This window comes from Emydura macquarii, unplaced genomic scaffold (genome assembly GCF_026122565.2).
Source record: "Emydura macquarii macquarii isolate MOO-44397 ecotype Brisbane River unplaced genomic scaffold, CSIRO-AGI_Emac_v2 contig_1477, whole genome shotgun sequence".
NCBI lineage: Eukaryota > Metazoa > Chordata > Testudines > Chelidae > Emydura > Emydura macquarii.
In genome coordinates, this window is record NW_027131614.1 from 21671001 (window position 1) to 21685626 (window position 14626).

The 14626-nt window shown below is 39.6% G+C and overlaps 1 long non-coding RNA gene across 1 annotated transcript in view; it reads left to right on the forward strand.

The window, feature by feature from the left end:
- The first annotated feature begins 1530 nt into the window (after window positions 1-1530).
- Window positions 1531-14626, forward strand: part of LOC137156864 (uncharacterized) — a 31137-nt gene continuing 18041 nt past the window's right edge. The window contains exon 1 of the long non-coding RNA XR_010920931.1: window positions 1531-1632. This is a non-coding gene — a long non-coding RNA (uncharacterized lncRNA). The remainder of the gene's footprint in view (window positions 1633-14626) is intronic.

Genomic DNA, 14626 nt, shown 5'->3' on the forward strand with positions numbered 1-14626 from the left:
CCTCTTTTAAAGTTTTTTTTATTGACACCATGGATGGAGTTGGAACTTACTACAGAGCTAACATAATACTTTAGGTGTAATAGAACACTAATGTAATGCTGGAGAACTTGAAATAACATTCTATTAAGAGATCTAACCCTTGGTTTTACAGAGCATAGGACTTCCACAAATTTTGCTTCCTGAGAGCTAAATGTTGCCCACGTGTTCAGTCCATGGAGGATTAAGGATGTGGATGGGAATACAGCATAGATCTGTAGGATACAGTCAACAAGGCACCTAGTACAGGACTAAAGATCCAGCCCACAACAGAAGAAAAATGATCACAAAAGTAATGCCAGAGGTCAATATGAATATGCTACAAGAGACATGTTTAGAAGGAACAAACCCCTACAAACCCAGTTAGCAGCCATACAAAACAAGTGCAATCCACCGCAGCAAACAGCAGTAAGGACAGTGCACTAGGCCAGTTCCTGTCCTGGAAAAGCAAGATTTGTATTACACAGGGGGTGCCACATTGCATATCTGCACACATGCTTTTGCTGCTGCCCTGAAACCTCTTAGACATAGTGTAAGAATTTGAACAATAATATGACAAGTTCAAATATTGTAGAAAAAAAATCTCCAATCACTACATCTTTCTTTGATGATTGAGCAACTCCAGCAATTAAGGTATCATTTGCTCTTCCTTTATAAATTAATGTTATTGTTGTTTCTTAAACTTTTTACCATCATATCCTGCCTTTCTCAAAGCAAAGAAGAGCTCAGGCCCTGTCCTTATGTATTATTGAGGCAATATTCATATTAATGAAATATGGGACTATGTGAAATTCTAGGAGTTTTGTCCTGAGATATTTCAGTAAGACAGATGAGCTTGCTTCTGTGCACATACTGTATCTGATAGTGGAAAGACTGCCCAAAACTGAAATTGGACAGTGATCTCCTAATTTTCCCAAGAGCAATGAGGCAGGATGGGAGGTGAACTGGGGGATCCCAGGAGTCCTGGGGTCAGACAATAGGGAAAGATCACAGACTCATGGGGAACACCTTTCCCCTCTCCAGATAGTTCTCCCAGAGCTTCTGTGCGTCCATTGTTCTATTTACCTCCCTGCCAGCAAGGCCCATAGCCTGCCTCTTTCTCCTCTTCAGTGGCTCCATATGTCTGAAAGCAATGAGAACAGAAGAGAAGACCGTCTCCCAGACATGAGTTCTTGCATCAGAACAGTGGCTAAGGGGAGTCACTGCAGGAAAACCTTGCAAAGAAAATCCCAGGTATTTTCTTATTTTCAGATTGAAAAAGCCTGATCTTGGATAATCTGTAATAATATAGTCATTTGAAGATCTGCAACTAAATCAAAAGCTTTGTCTCCTCATAGTAGGATGTAAAAACCCTGGCCCTTGATTTGCAGGGAAATGGTTAATTCTCTTTCCCTAGGAAAGGCCACAGCTGTCTTCCCTCAGTGGAGGGATAATCAAGAGAGGGTGGAAACATATGTGGAGAAGGGTAGTTTCTCCTTCTCACACTCCAATGCTGGGGCTGAGAGAAAAAGGATGTGAGAGAACTGAATGAGGGAAGAAACATATGCTTGGAAGGCTGATTCTTGGGTTTAGTTTTCTTCTGGTGCCTTGGCTGAGGTAAGCTATGCTTTGCTGAGAATCTTGTGTGGGGAGAGGTTTATTTTTCTGGTTAGCCTTTATTTTGCACTTCTATTGTGATTAGCTGGAGTTAAAACCAACTCCTCCCAGGCTGTGAATCACACACCTGCTGTGTGACCTCCCCATGGGACCACCTTCTTACCACACCCCTTTAACCTAATTGTGTGATCCAAACCTAAACAGATCAGTGTAGAACTCTGAATTTATATTCTACTATGTGAAGGGCATCCCAGAAGTATTTAGATGCAGTGGTTTTCAATTTGATGTGTTCTAAATTCTCGATAATTTGTTGATGGGCCAAACTTTTAAGGCCACAGGAATCTCAGTTGTGCCTGCATATACAAACAGCTAAATGTATGCATATATTTTGTAGATACCATTTAGTCAACATTCATTTTTAAATGTGGCCCTTAATTTCTATAGTTTTTCATGGGATTCACATAGCTCATGAACCAGCTTCTCCAATGTGGAACTGCTTGGAGTGGGGATTTTCAATACTGGAGCATCCAACCATTAACCCCCTTTTTTGCTTCACTCTTGTGTGGAGACTCCCTCTATGGTCTGGAGTCTGATTCCACCCATTTTTAATCCATTGCCCCATGTGTATCGAGGAACCAACATCTGGGGGATCTGTGAGCTATCATGGTGTTGGCCCAGGTAACTTATGAGGCAGAGTGAGCAAGCAAAAATTACCAGGGGCTGAAATGGAGACCAGGGATTTATTTGCCAAGAGAACTATTGAAACAAAGCCCTTGAGTACTGGTGCTCAAGTGATAGTATGTAGATGAAGAAATCAACTTTCGTGATGAAGTATTAAGGGACGATCAAAGCAGCTGCCACTACTGACAGGGAGATATGATGTTCTGCAAAGAAAAGTAATGCTGGGCCAGGCAGTGGTTCTTAACCTTTCCAAACTACTGTACCCCTGAAGCCTGAGTCCCACCCCCATGGAGCTGAGGCATGTAACTTAGTTTCATGGTGCCCCTGTGGCTCCAGGCAATTGCCTTTCTTGCCACCCCCAATACCAGCTCTGCACTTGCGACCCCTCTAAACCCCCAGGTTGAGAAACACTGCACTAGAGCATAGGACCAGAAAGAGGGCATTGAAAGACTACCAAAAAAAATATAAGTGAGCAGCTGGAAGCAAAGGCTACATAATGTGGGCAGTGGTACTGTATAATAGGTAGGAACACATGGAGATCCTATAAAAGAGTTAATGCAGTACAGATGCACAGCCACAGGGAGCTCTTTCCCTAGTCATGATCAAGAAGGATCTGGATGGAATGTTCAGAGGACAGCATCTGTACCCTGCAGGGGATAGTATCCATATCAATTGGTGGGTCTGGGTTGTGCTCTTTCTCCACTACCACTGCTCCCAGAGGTCAACATTCTGTAAGAGCAGCAGGAGTTCTGCTAATCCTATGCTAGGGAGCTATGGTCCATGAATGAGTATAGTGGCAGATGGTAACAATAGAGGGTTTTGGTTTTTTTTGTCCTTTGAACTCTCATTCTTTTAGAAAGCAGAAAAAAAATCAGCTTGTACTTTAAGCATGGGTGGAAATATAACCCAGAGTTTACAGTAGTTCAAACAGAATATATGTTCACTTATTTTGGTAAATATCACAGGTTACTATCCATTGAGATGACTTTCAACCTAAATGTTTGTTGATACTTGTTAAGTAGACTATATTCACTTCACTGCTTGGGCCAGCTTAGCCTTAATGAATGCCTGTAGTATATGAATCATGAAGGCATCAAATATGCCAAAGTAACGGCAAGGCTGAAATGTCTAAAAGGCAAGGGAATTCTGAAAGAAATCCTCCCACAATGCTCTCATTACAACCCCTTGTGTTTAATCATTGCATCCTATGCTGGGAAGATAAGGGAGATAACATGGTTGAAATGCACATATTGTAAGTATATAGCTACTGTATTTTTGTATCTTATTACAATGCCTGGGTCTCATTTTGTGACCCATTATTTATGTAAGATCCACTTCACATAAGCTATCAATTAAACTCTTTGCATAAGTAAGCATTTGAACCACTCATCCTGATTCCTGAACAAACATGCAGAATATAGGCATAACAAAACTAATGGTGCTGTAAATCTGGGAGTCCATGTAATTGGATAGAAGAAACATTTCATAAAGTCCATCTTGCAACAGAAATAGCTTTTTTTTAATATTCACTCTAATGTGCCATATAAAGTTTAAGACCCACTTAAAACCTATTTAAGGGCCACTCAAAACTTTGAAGCAGATCTTAATAGGTGAATAGGACTTTGAGAGCATACTCTAGATTGGGTGAATCTCACTCTCAGAGTAGCTTAAACCCTTTAAATCTTAAACCTGCTTAAAATGCTAAGCCACTGCTACAGCAGATTAGCAAAAGCTACATCTTAGATCATTTCAAACCTAAAACTTCAACATGTATTGGTGCTTAAAGTTCCAAACATAAAATGTTTGGAACTCCTTAAATGTGCCATGAAAAGACATTAAAACTGATAAGACATATTCCACTGCTAATTCTAATAATAAATAATTGGTTGTACTTGCTTAGATCCTTTCATTTCAGCATTAAAAAAAATGCTTATAACCATTTGATCCAAAAGGAACTCAAGATGTAAAGCAGCAAAAACAGAATGGAAACAATGGAGCATAAAGGAAATATATAAAGTAAAGTGCAATAACATGTTTATTGCCATATATTGAAAGACTGGCTTTTGTGGCTCTGCTTCTTGTGAATAATGCAGTCCGTGAATTTAAAGCAATAAAGACTTCATAGAAAGTCACACTATGTATACATGAGTTGTGCATTATAGCTAATGCTATCGGTTTCCCACAGCATACAGAATTCTCTATCCATTTCTAAATATACTTTACATCTAGGTTGTACTATACCACAGAAATTGGCCACATATTATAGTGAATCAATTAAAAATAAGGCATCAGTATTTTCTGTTGTACAGAAGAATTAATATTTCAATTGTCTCCTTTCTCAAAATCACATCTGTATGTTTGGTCCAACTGAATGAGTTCTTTTAAAATACTGGAATGAAATATACTTTCAACACTGCACAGAAGAGATTGCCACACAAATATGATTTCTGGGCACTTTAAAGAAACACTATAAAGTCCCTACTGAGCCAACTCAGTTGTATGGTCAGAATCAATCTTGCAGGTAGTGTGCCATCAGAAATATTTTCATTTATTAGAAGAAATGATATGATGGTACCTCCTCCTGCATGCTGTTGATTTAAGCCTCTAACATAAAAAAAAATAAATCAAATCCTGCCTTACTGAACAACCTACATTTTATTTTTATTCTCCCTTATCTATACACAAAGATTTTAATTGTTTGGTTTTTCTTTTGTCAATTAGTTAAAACCTTCTCTGATATGTCATTCCTATTTAGACATCTGTGATTGCCAACTCTAACATATGTCTTGTGTTTTTGTCAGACATATTACATTCATGTAAGCTGAAACATTGTCAGCAGGTCACCTCTGACACCTTAAACTTAAATTCCCCCCCTACCCCCTCCTAGACAGTGTCCATAGATGCTGTGAAACATTATATAAAAGCTGTTTATTATCTAGACATTTTAATTTGGCCGTGAGTTGGACATATTAAAATCTTCATTCAAGGTGCTCAGTACCTTCTGCAATGTGCTGAGAATCCTCAATTCCCTGTGGGTGGGGGGGAGGAAGGGGAGGGAGAGAGATGGAAAATTATATTTAAAGAGTGCAAATACTTGATGTAGGGGTACACATTGGGTGGGATTCACAGATATTAGGCATCTAACTCCCATTCAAATCAATTCCTTAATACCTTTTGTGAATCCCACTTGTGGGAAGTGAGCATAGATATAGGTGTTCAATTGCATGTGCTTAACTTTGAAATTCACAATCTAAAGATCAGATGAGTATTGTGAATTATTTTCAAAATACAAGATTAAATATTCCATATTTGTGTGTGTCAGGAAATTGAGCATAAACTTCTACATTTTATAGGACATATTTGACCCTGTCTCCCTAGATTCTGGACAAATTCTTCTCAAAGGAGCAGTCCCTTTTTCCAGTGTCAGTGGTCCTGTTCTTTTATATCCTACTTGCTGAAATACACAAGTATTTGTACTGAGCTGGTACATACAAGTCTGGCATAACTACACTTCTTATTTTTGCCATGTAACAATGACATCTGAATAATACCCACAACTTTTGTAGGAACATGGGAATTGTCAGATTTGTGGTTCACCTTTGTCCACTGTCTTGTATCCAACAGTAGAGTGTACCAGATGCTTGAGAGGAAGGTGCAAGAAACACTTTAGTAGATAGTCATGGTATAACTTGCTCATAGGGTTTGCATCTTCCTAAACCTTATCAGTTATGGCTGCATTATGCCCTGAAGCCTGAGGGCTTATTCCATATTTTAAACAAACATTCTTATCCTATCTAATATCTGTGGATGTTCTCATCCATACAAATATCCTATCTTAATTTGAATTCTACTAAGTTCTTGGCCTCCTTGATATCTTATCCTTGTGGTTCATTCTCTCTCTCATTCTCTCCCCAAGTGAGAGATGTTAGTCCCATTGCTTAACACATGACTGGAAGGTGCTTGGGTGATGAAGATGGTATAGGAACCTACATAGAATATTACACACACAAATTATTAAGGATGCGCGGTCAAGCACTCATAAGTTAGGAAATATCAGAAGGTTACTTCTTCAACCTTAATTCAGCGTCTTTGCACTTATGTATTATGCTAACCTCTAATTACATAATCACTGTACTATTTTTTCCACAGGAGAAATGGTAAAATGAAGTGCCCAATTTACCTTCTCTACACCATTCATTATCTTATACACAGATCATGTTCCCTTTAAACTAATGAGCTAGCTGAAAAGGGGAAGAGTGTCGTTAAGTTTTTTTTTATTCATTTAATTATTCAGGTGGTAGATAGCTATTGTAGTGATGAGGATACTACAAATACCTTGACAGATAGAGACAATATGGTTGAGGTAATTTCATTTATTGGACCAATTTCTGTTGGTGAAAGAGACAAGCTTTCAAGATCCACAGACCTGAAGAAGAGCTCCGTGGTCAAAGAGACAAACTTTTGAGCTTACAACAGAAGTTAGACCAATAAAAGATATTACCTTACCCATCTTGTGTGTCTCATATCCTGGGACCAACACTGCCATAACAACACTGCAAATAGATAGTAGTTGGGTAAGTTCATTCTAACCACTGTTTGATATTCTCTGATATTTACTTTTTGGAAACACTTGCATTTAAAGCACTGCTCAGCAGGTACTGCAGATCTGTTGAGATGTCAATCAAATGCAAAGAAGGTTACCTATAGGCCAAACAAAGAGAACTTAACAACAACAACTTTTTAAAAAAGCAAACACCAAAGTGCATTTTAAAAAAAAACCCATTGAGATAAAAATGTATACACCCTTGTAAAGAATTGTTTGTTTTTAAAAGGAAATAAATCCAATCATCTAATAGGAAGATCAAAATTGAAGGTATTTTTAGTTCCTGTGCTTAGATATATTAGTATTGTTCCAATGGGTGCCTAAACTGGTATGCTTTCCTGAAATCATAGGGAGGGATGGCCCTGCTCCACACCTACCTGTCAATTGCAGAGGGACACCACATCCACTTACTACCCTGCTCCAGTGGGTATTGGCCTACGCCGGGGCAGGGAAACAGTCTTTGGGCCCAAGAAGGGCAGCCACCAGGCAATAGTGCAGAGCCCCCACCAGGGCAGCAAACAGTTCAGGCACTCCCAGTGGGGCAGCGAACAATTCAGGCACTCCCGTAATGGTCAGGGAAGGGAGGAGGGGAACACAGGCCCACCCAGCTCCACTGCATCCCAGCCCAGGTCTCTAGCCATGTCAGAGGGGTGTGCCACAGAGTCAGCGGGATCTCAACCACAACACACTGACTCATTTTCCAGTCCCACGGTCCCTGGACTGGGTTTCCACTCTTCTGGGCTACTTCCTGCCCCTTTTCCCTCAGGTACCTGGTAGGCCACAGCCCAGTCAGCCTCATTGGGATAGTCACCCAGGGGTAGGTTGCAGAGCCTCTTGATATTGTCCGGGGGGAGGACGGTAGGTCAGGCAGCTCATCAGGAAAGTTGGCATAAGGCAGTTCCTCCAGGTCCGGGCCAGTCAAGGCCCTCATCCCATTGTTGGCCTCTGGCAACTCCTCCAAGGGCAGCTCCTCCAAGTCAGGCCCCGTTAGGGCCCCCTCCTCATCGTCCAAATCCAGCAACTCTTCTAGATCCTGGCCCATCTGGATCACTGGGTCCTCCGGGGTGCTTGGTTCCGGGGTTACCTCTGGGCCCCAGGCTGCCACCGCTGCCACCACCCACCCAGACTCTCTCACTCTCTCTCTCTAGCACCCGGTCCTAGGCCCCAGTTTGCTCACCGGGGTACCAGGCCACAGGCAGCTCTGAGAAACAAGAGACATCCTTCCTTCACCCCCCCCCCCCCAAGCTTGCCACAGACTGAGCTCCTGGGCCTTCTTTTTATACTTCCTGTCCCGCACCCCCTCCCCCCACTTCCGAGTGGGCGGACAGGTAGTCTCTGGCTCCGCCCCAACAGGATTGGTCTGGTCCTTCCTGTCAATTTCAGAGGAAGGCCACACCCACTCACTATAGTAGGTTAGATTACATGACTGACACACACAAGTGAATATTAATAGTAATCATTATACAATTATGTATACAAAAATAACATCTGAGAATTGTAGGTCTTCTAGCATTTGTGAAGTTCCTCTTTATATAGTTAAAGAATGGCAGCAAGAAAATCTTGCATTTCATTTGTAGGATTAGTAATAGTTTTCCCATGGTGAAGAGGAGATATTCTTCTCTCTTTCCAGCCATTCAAAGCTTAACCCCAGTTGTTCACAGATGTAAATCAAGAATAGTGCCATTGGAGTCATCAGAGATACACTAATGCAAGCTTTAAAAAGAATAGGTTCTCAATCTCTGTCAAACATACACATTGTTTCCAGGCCCAACATATAATGCTGTTGGCCTCTAAAATAAGTAGATTTTTTGTAACCATACATATGTGGATAAAGGGATCAAAGGAAAACTAATTGTCTGAGGGGTAAATTGAAACCTGTTAATAACATATGCACTATGAAAAATTTTGCCTCAAATGATTTAGGATCTTATATCTCATTGAATGTCAAAGGGACTTCAATGCTTGTAAGGACTTTAGCCCATATATTTTGTTATTGTTAGCCCCAAACTGCATGATGTCTAGATTGGATCACCACAAAAGTGCAGCAGAACCCTTATTCTGTTTTTTATTTCTGATGGAATTCCTCAGTTTGGATTTTGGCTTAATGTTTAGTTTGCAAAGATTCATATTGGTTTTGAAACAAAAAATTCAGTTGTCTCCTAAGACATCAAGGATTTGGAATAGGTGAACATATCCTTCCAAATTTTGCTGTAACTGAAATTGGACAAGTGATTTGTTTGTGATGCTGGGAGAAAAGGGAATCTCCTTCAATCTCTTCTAATCCTTCAAATCCCTAAATTTAGATGGTTTTGAGTTAGTTCTGTTTTTGCAAAAGATGACGTTTTTAAAAACTGTCATTTTTCCATTTACCAATAGCTGTTTATTTTTAAAAAGCAATTAAAATTTTTTAGCATCTCAGCCAGATTCATGCCGTGAGTGAGATTAACTCTTGCCACTTGTTTATGAATTTTGCAGCTGTTTTTGCATGTGCACTCACTCACTCACACAAACTTTGAGGTGGCAAAGGTTTGCGATGGGGCTTCAAGGCACAAATTTTTAACAGAGAGGATGATTAAACATTGGAGAAAACTACCAAGAGAAGTAGTAGATTCTCCATCTTTTCATGTCTTCAAAATGGAATGCATGTCTTTCTGGAAGGTATTGTCACAGATCAGGGCAACTACACCTTTATTCCCTATGTATGGTCTCTCAAGGACACTCACTTAATGTTCCTGGCTCCTCAGTCACACATCTCTTGGGCAGAGACCTACATTTCTCTCATTGTTGAAAGGAGTTTTTTTAGTCTGCACAGTTCCCTGCCTATACTGTGATATCCCCACCAAGCCAGACTGCTTAAAACAGCCAGCATCTGTTCTGTTCAGCATCTCTCTGAAGGCTATGAACACCTGTAACTGCCAGAAATCACAAATTAGCACACAGCTTTTCTAAGAAAGCACATTTATTCTCCAGGTGAAAGCATTACAGAGAAAACACTAAAAGTTCCTATATGTATGATAAAAGCTTACTCATGGTCACCCATGAATCTTAAGGGGGTTCAGTAGGCCTTCTTACTCTTTCCAAGAAAGATTGGGGCCCCCCTTGGACAGAAGGTCCTGAGTCAGTTTAAACTCAGGCTAGTTAACTAAAAGTCTTTTCCTTGTCTGTTGCACTAGTATATGTGAGCCTCTCCAAGAGGTGATACTTCTCTGAAGGTGTTACAACCTGAGTGAATTTGCCCAAGCACCCCACACTGATCTTAGTTTCTGAAGGAGCTGTGGTCACCCTGATCCATGCAATTACAAACAACTCCTGGCCCACAATGATAGATAAACTTAATACAGTAAAATCTCCCAAAGATATTGCAGGCCACTGCCATATCTGTCACAGATATGCTTTAGCCAAACACAGCCTCATGAGTTCAATACAGGAGTACTGGGTGCAATCCTATCGCCTCTGTTGTACAGGAAAGCAGTCTAGATAATATAACTGTCCCTTCTGGCCTAAAAACTTATGATTCTGACTGATTAGCCAGGTGAAACAGTGCCTGAATTGAGTTCCTAGCCGCCAATTGAGGATAGTCTGCACTAGGGTGACCAGAGGTCCCAATTTTATAGGGACAGTTCCGATAGTCAGGGCTTTGCCTAATATAGGCGACTATTGACCCCCCGCCCATGTTCTAATTTTTTACACCTGCTATTTGGTCACCCTACTCTGCACTCTTATTACACTGGTGTGCAGAGAGACCAAACAAATCTGCAATGGTGGAGAGGGTCGGGAAGACTATGAATTGAAGGGTTTCATGTGGTCACTATGCAGTAAAACATGAGGTCATCATCTGATTCTCCCAGTCTCTTTCATCTCAGTGATGTGCATCTTTTTGACATTGGCTCTGATCTATATATATTTTTAAATACAGTATTGAATTGGCTGGATGGTTGACTGGAATCTATAGCTAACTTGACAGTTAAGTCTTGAGGGTTGTGACATCTTTGGAAATACTGCTATTTTTATTATAACTCCTTATTTGAATTAAATATAGCATAAAGGTCAGGACAGGGCCCCATTATGTTAATCACAGTACAAACATTCAGCAAAAGACAATTAATTTACTATCTTTTTTTCAAGAGACATAACATTAGTAGCATATGCAGAACTGCTGGCCTCTCTAAACTAGGACTGAATTGGTGCTGGCCAAGAGAGACTGCAGACCATACTGTGGAATAAAGAAAGAGATGTGTTTTGCAGGCAGGGAAAACTAAATTTATCTTAATATTTTACATATTTTTAAAAAATATATCCAAAGAAAAGAGATTAAGTCCAGGCAGGTTCTGTTTTTAAAGCAGAGCATTGATTATTCCTAGAATTCTTTAAATTTAATTCTTTACTTTGCCTTTTAGATTAATAAAGGCAGATGAAATGCTGATGCTAGAGGAGAGAAATGTATTTCAAAAAAAGGTGAGGGATGGGGAAAACCTGAAGACAATCACATTCTTGCCAGAAGAGGGGAACAAGGGAATTGAACATCTGAAGACTAACCAAACATCAGGTTCAAATGGAATCTATCCTAGAACTCTGGAGGAAGTGCCAAAAGTGACTGGAAAACATTAACAAAGCTATTTTAAAAATAAGGGAGAGGCCAATGGCCCAGATGGAACCTGATGTCCTGGTTATTAGATTCAGGCAAGGGCCTGAGAAAAATGCAGATCTATAAGGGGGGAGGTTTATCTTTCACTGTTAATAAGGGGTGAAATATCTAGAATATAATTTTTTTCCCCCCAGAAAATGAAGGCTAGTAACAACACATAAGCTGTGAGAAATCCTCTTGGCCCAGCAATTGACTGCTGTATCTTGGTTTTTTGACAATTCTACTTTGGCCAAGGAAGAAAAAAAAGTCTGCATTTTCTTTGTGATTCAAAACTTTTTTTTTTTTTTTTTTTTCCCACTTTTAAACTTAATCTTGCCCAGTAATAAAAAGAGCATTAATATTATCATCATTTATTTATTGAGCACCAAAAATGTGCTTCAGGCCCAAAATGACAGGGAACAAAAAGAAATAATTACAAAAACCACTTCAGGGGGAAGAGAAGAATAGCATGCTTTTCAGTAGGCCCTTTATTCCTTTATGGATTAGTGGGGGCATATAGCCAGGAATTCTTCCAGCTGGTGCTCTGCCTAGGATGGGAAGCACTACAATACTTTACCACAACATGTACTACAGCCTCAATAAACTTGGCATACACAAATGTTTGTTTAAGTTTATTGAAGCTGCGGGCTCTAAAGTTTATTAGGAAGTTTTACTACAGCTGGGTACAACATCCTCTCATTGTCCCACATCCTTTCCGCTCTGTACACCTGGAATCCCATTTTCATACCTGCTTCTACAGGGTGATATCCACTTAACCCAGAGGCATTGTACATGCAGATTCGATGGTATTCTTGCTACTTAAGGATGCAGAAGCCTTTATTCTGACCAGTGGAAAGACACAATATTTTACAACATGATACTTTTGACAAAATATACAACATACGTTAAGATGGTTTTTAACTGTAATGTTACTGAGATACAATTATTAATCATTTGTATTACTGTAATGCAAGAAGCCCTAGTCATGAACAAAGGCCCCATTGTGCTACATGCTGTCCAAAGAGAACAAAAAAGCTGGTCTCTGTCTCTAGGAGCTCGTTCGTGAATTAAGATCAGATTATACCCCATGTTTGTTACAATGATGTACATAGTGAAGACTTCAATGCTCCTTACAAGAAAATAGGCTTGTCAGACCTGTTAAATTACTTTACACTATATTTGTATAAATTGCAAATAGTAAGACAATCTATGGCATTTTTACGGTATCGAAGTCTTACATACTGTACTGATGAATACATTTCAGCATTTAAAGAATACTACTACATTAAACGTAATAAAACAGAAACACAAGTGGCAAGTGTGTACGTGAGAGATAGATACGTTACTAAACTGGTATATTTGCACTAATGTCATGGACATCCGTTTTACAGATAATTGATGAGATAATTCTTTTATGTATTGTATATATCTATCTGCAGTTTAAAAGATGTCAACAACCCCTAAAAAGAAAACATTTTACACACAAACTTATTAAAACAATTGCTTTCTTTGTTTTAGGAAAGCTGGAATAGTCAATTTGAAAGATTTGTTTCCTTCTCTCTAAGGTTTATTCTCGGATTATATCTTTCTGCAATTAGGTGTCAGAATCAGGAGTTCAGGACAAATCCATCTGAAAACAAAATAGTTACTATTTTTAATTGAGCGCTAATGCTGTAAAAAACAGACACAATTCTGGTTTCAAGAAGCTTACATTCTAAATTGTCCAGACAAAACAGTTCACATACACAAATAGTAGCAAACTGGATGATGAGATAAAGATCCGGTCACAGAGCAGTGCAGCTAACTCCACACGTTCCCCTGTATCGTTTTTTCTAGTGTGCAATACATTTTTGTTTTAATGGGTTATTGTTGAAAGCTTTCATGCACACTGTGTGATTTTTAAGGAGAGAGATGAAGTCTTAGACACAATTCTATATAAAATGCTGTGGCATAAAACCTGATCATATAAAGTAAATGGGCCAAATTCACCCTGCTGGTGCTAGCTGACTTCTTAAGAAATGCACCCAGAGGAAGGAAGGCAAGTGGTGCCTCCATGACAACCCTGCCTCAGGGAATCTGGTTAAAGATGCACTCTGTCACCAGTTCCACTAAGGCTTCTATAGGATTCCCACTGGCACTGACTGCGGTGGGGCTGCAATGAATCAGTATATGCCCTGGTTGCTATAACAATCCCATTTTCAGACATCACCGATCCCCTGAAGGTGGCAGAGTGAAGATTTCAGATGCTTTTTGTTTTGGCCTAGTAGGGTCTACAGTGGTGGACTAGGTGAATTCAGCCAGCTCTGCTTGTTAAAAAATGTAGTATACATCCTCCTCTTTTAATTTAGCCTCTCTGAGATTGAATCTAATAAAACAATCATTCATAAAAATGTATTTGATGCCATACCTGCAGAATGGGAAACTATGCCCTGGAAAGCAGTGACTCTGAAAAGGATTTAGAAGTCATACTGGAAAGCAATTCCTACATGAGCTCCCAGTGCAATGCTGTGGCAAAAAGTGCTAATGTGATTCTTCGCTATATAAACAGAGGAGTAGGGGTAGAGAGGTGGTTTTAACATCAGTATGTGGCACTGGTGAGACTGACCCTGGAATACTGCATGCAGTTTTGGTGTCCACATTTTAAAAAGGATGTTGTAAAATTGGAGAAGATGCAGTAAAGAACTAGAGAAAATGCCTTAATGAGAGATTTACAGTTCAATCTGTTTAATTTTTCAAAAAGATGGAGAGGTGACTTGATTTGTGTCTAGGTATCTTCAAGGAAAGGAAATACAGAGTGTTAAAGAGCTCTTTAATCTAGCAGAGAAAGGCATAATGAAAACCAATGACTGGAAACTGAAACAGACAAATTCCAATTAGAAATACAGCACAGTTTAACAGTGAGGGTGGCTAACCTTTGGAACCAATGGGAAATAATGTATTCTCCATCTCTTGATGTCTTCAGATCAAGACTAGGTGCCTTTCTGGAAGATACACTTTAGTCAAAAATAAGTTAGTGGGTGAAGTTTAATGGCTTATGATAGAGAAGTTCAGACTATATGATCTAACGGTCACTTCTGACTTTATAA